Source organism: Triticum aestivum, chromosome 3B (genome assembly GCF_018294505.1).
Source record: "Triticum aestivum cultivar Chinese Spring chromosome 3B, IWGSC CS RefSeq v2.1, whole genome shotgun sequence".
Classification (NCBI taxonomy): Eukaryota; Viridiplantae; Streptophyta; class Magnoliopsida; order Poales; family Poaceae; genus Triticum; species Triticum aestivum.
Window position 1 is genome coordinate 495,426,479 of NC_057801.1, and position 4,364 is coordinate 495,430,842.

The following is a 4,364-nucleotide window of genomic DNA, read 5'->3' on the forward strand; positions in this document are numbered from 1 at the left end:
CCCATCTGCCCTGGGCCGGCCCATTTTACATTTTTCTTTTCTTAGTACAAACTGCGCTAACCAAGTAGGACACCTTTCTACCCCTCAAAAAATAAAAGTAGGACACCTTTCTGTTGTGTGTAGTTTACTTCTTTTTTCTTCTTCAAATATAGCGCTTAAAAATGCAGCGGTTTTCCTGTTAGTTAGTTTTACGGTTTTGCTAGGCCGATTTTTTTCCTTTTTTATTTTAATTTATTTTCAAAAATTCATGGACATTTTTGTAATTGTGAACATTTTCTTAATTTGTGGAGTTTTTTTATAATTCATGAAATTTTTCATAAATCTGTGAAATAATTTCAAATGCATGAATGCTTTTCAAATCCACAGGCTCATGTCAACTTATACAAACTTTTTGTCAAAACTCGGCGCTGGGGGCGGTTGGGTTCCCAGTCGCCGCCCCCAGGACGCCCCCAGGCGCCGATATCGGCCCATCTGTTTCGCAAAGCGCCCACTTTTTGGCCCATTTTCGGCGACACATCGGTTTGATATCGGCGCAAATCGGCCATTGTTCGCCGTGATTGGGCGCAAATTCAACACAAGTAATTTTTTATCACATAGTTCATTACCGAAAATCAATAAAAATCAAATAGTTCAACAACAAATAATTCAATACAAATTAAATTCAACAAATAAGAACTCTTATTTCATCAAACATCGAGCTAGGCAGCGTTGCCCTTGAGCCTCCATAGGTGCTCCACCAGATCGTGTTGCAGTTGTTGATGCACCTGCGGGTCTCAGATCTCCTGACGCATATTGAGGAAGGCAGTCCAGGTTGCTGGTAGCTGGTGATCAACTTGCGCAAGAGGACCGTGCCTGCAATATGGTTCAGTGTCAAATATTGGCTCTTCCTGCTCGCTCTCAATGATCATGTTGTGTAAGATGACACAACAAGTCATGATCTCCCACATTTAATCTTTTGACCAGGTTTGAGCGGGGTACCAAACAACAGCAAATCGAGATTGGAGCACACCAAATGCCCGTTCGACATCCTTCCTGCAAGCCTCATGAACCTTCGCAAAGTGGGAGTTCTTGCCTCATGGCACAGGGTTTGAGAGTCTTCACAAATGTAGACCATCTCGGATAGATGCCATCATCTAGGTAGTACCCCTTGTTGTAGTGCCGCCCATTGACCTCAAAGTTCACCAGAGGAGAATCACCGGGAGCTCCGTATGCAAGCATCCTCAGAGCTGTCATGCACTTCTGGATTCAGGTGAATCCAAGTGCGCCGGTGCAATCCTTCTTGCACTTGAAGTAGCTGTCGAACTCCCGGATGGAATTCACAATCTTGAGGAAAAAGCTTTCGGCTCATCCGATAACGGCACCGAAATGTTTTCTCGTTGTGCAATGGAGCATCGGCGAAGTAGTCGGAGTAGAGCATGCAGTAGCCTTCTAGACGATGCCGGTTCTTTGCTTTCACCCGCCCCAACGCCGAGCCACCTCGCTGCGGCTTTTCATTGCTCGCGAGCAGGCCGGCGAGGGCGGCGAGGACCATGAGATGCTCCTCCTCCTGGACGTCGGCTTCGGCTTCCTCCTCCAGCAACGTCGCGAGCGCCTTCTCGTCGTCCTAGGTCATCGCCTGGCCGGGCAAACAAATCATCGAACACCTGGCGGGCATGGTAGGTACACAGCCGCCGGTATGCCACCCTGCACGGCCGGGGCACCAGAAAACTCACCCGGAAGGTGGTGACGAGGTTGCCGTGGCGAAACCTTCTCTCCTTTCCGGCGGGGAATGGCCTATCTAGCTATGGCGAATCTGGACGATTTCCTTGACTTTTCACCTAAAAGTGTGGCACATGCATGTTTTTCCCTTTCGCCGGAGCCCCTGAGCGCCCCCAACGCGTTGGGTTCGGCCTGAGATCGTCGGACTAAAAAACGGGCCGAGCCAGCGGATTTCAGCGTCTTGGGGATGCAACCGGGGCGATTTTTTTGGCACCCTCGCCCAAAAAGTTGCCCCGGGGGGGGGGGGGCGTTGGGGGTGCGGCTGGAGATGCTCTTAGTAGACTACCAAGGCCCAAACTTGCTTGCATTTTCAGGCCATGTGCCAAGGCCCGGCCGCCCAACTTTTTGCTCATAGCATACAACCTAACTTTAGTCCCACACCACCGAGCTAGACAAGAGGAAGCATAGAATTCAGCTACATAAAGAGATGGGTGATATAGGTTGTGTCAAAAAAATAGAGATGGGCTGATATGGGAAATAGCGAAGTGCACGGTAGGTGAATGGATCGTGCATCCGAGTATTTTTCTTTTTGAAATTTCTATTTTGTGCCCTTGATTTCTTAGTTTTACTCAGTTTTGCTCTGCCGCCTTAACGTTCCTCACTTTTCCCCTCTTCTCTCGACCCCAGCCTTGCAAATGCCCAAACGAAGCATTTCGTTGGGCCAAAGCCCATTGACCGTTACTTGGAGGATATCCTGATGGGTGAGACCTCAAAAGTGCGCCATCGCGGTCGCATCCCAGCCCATGGGCTGAGCCAGTGCGACACGTGCGCGTATCTGCTTAAGAGCCTGAGTGGGAGTTTTATGTAATGGGTCGGCCTGCTCAACCTGCCTGAACAATGTCGAATACCTTTTTCCATTTCTAGTCAATTTTAGAAATTCATAAACATTCATTCCAAACCCAGTTAAGTTGATTCAAGTTCCTAAATTCATCATATCCGCGGGCCTATTTAATAGACAATCTCGTATTTATACATGAAGTTTTTCTTTGTATTTTTGATTTAAATCTATATTATATATAGGACTTCATTAGAAATTCCTAATCAATTCTCTGTTAGTCCAACTCCAGTACAAAAATGTCTATAATCCTCATCTGACCTCATTAATTCAATAAAATTTGCCTCATGATTTTTAGAGAATTGTATTTAAAAAACAACACTAAAAAATTAGCTTCCAAAAGAGGCAGTTTTAAAAAAATACAATAAAAATCATTTCTCAACTGCCAAAGAGGTTTTTTTGTGTGAAATGAGTGGCACAAATAAGATGCAAAAATGTACTTTTGCATTTTCATCATATTTCGGCTACTTGCTTTGTAGAAAACCTAGAAATAGTGATGGACTTGGCAATAAACTACATCACATTTGCAGTTTAAATTTGAATTACTTTATGTAAATCTCTAGGAGTAGTGAAGGATTTGGCACAAGTTCAAATTGGCCATCTACTGAGTTGTCGGGTATCTAGCTTGTTCTTCTCCTTTCTCTTTTTTCCGTTTTCCAATATTTGTTGCAACATCTAAATTTAATCTCTAGTTCAAATGGACGCCATTTTTTCTCTGCTTCTTCTTTTTAAAATCTTCCAGTGTAAACCTGGGAATAGTTTGGGCTGAAATCGTTGTTTTCTGTTTGAATGCTTCGGTATTGATACGTCTCCAATGTATCTATAATTTTTTATTGTTCCATGCTATTTATTATCCATCTTGGATGTTTTATATGCATTATTATGCTATTTTATATTATTTTTTGGGACTAATCTTAACCTAGTGCCAAGTGCCAGTTGTTGTTTTCTTCCTTGTTTTTTCTTTACAGAAAATTAATACCAAACGGAGTCCAAACGGAATGAAACTTTTTGACTATTTTTCTTGAAGCGCAAGACACCATGGAAGTTTCGGTAGGAGTCGGCCTACTTGTCACAGGCGTGATGCCTATATTCATGATCATTGCCTTAGATATCGTCATAACTATGCACTTTTCTATCAATTGCTCAACAGTAATTTGTTTACACACCGTGTGTGTTCTTTCAAGAGAGAAGCCTCTAGTGAAAACTATGGCCCTGGATCTACCTTTTATCATATTATTTTTAGATCTATAAAACCAAAAACCCAAAAATATCTTGCTGTAATTTATTTACATTTACTTTATTTTGCACTATTACTTATATTTTATACCTATCTCTACCAGATCTCATCCTTGCAAGTAACTGTGAAGGGATTGACAATCCCTTTATCGTGTTGAGTGCAAGTATTTATTTGTTTATGTAGGTGCAACCATTGATGACCTGTGTTCCTCCTACTGTATTGATACCTTGGTTCTCAACTGAGGGAAATACTTATCTCTAGTTTGCTGCATCACCCTTTCCTTTTCAAGGGAAAAACCAATGCAAGCTCAATAAGTAGCAGGAAGAATTTCTGGCGCCATTACCGGGGAGGATCTACATCAAGCCTACCAAGTACCCATAATAATCTCTCATCTCTTGCATTTACATTATTCGCCATTTGCCTCTTTTTTTCTCTCCCCCACTTCTAAAACATTTTCAGAAAAACACAAAGATATTTGCCTTTTTATTTGCCTTCTTTCCGTCTGTCCTTTTGTTTGCTTGTGTGCTAGATTGC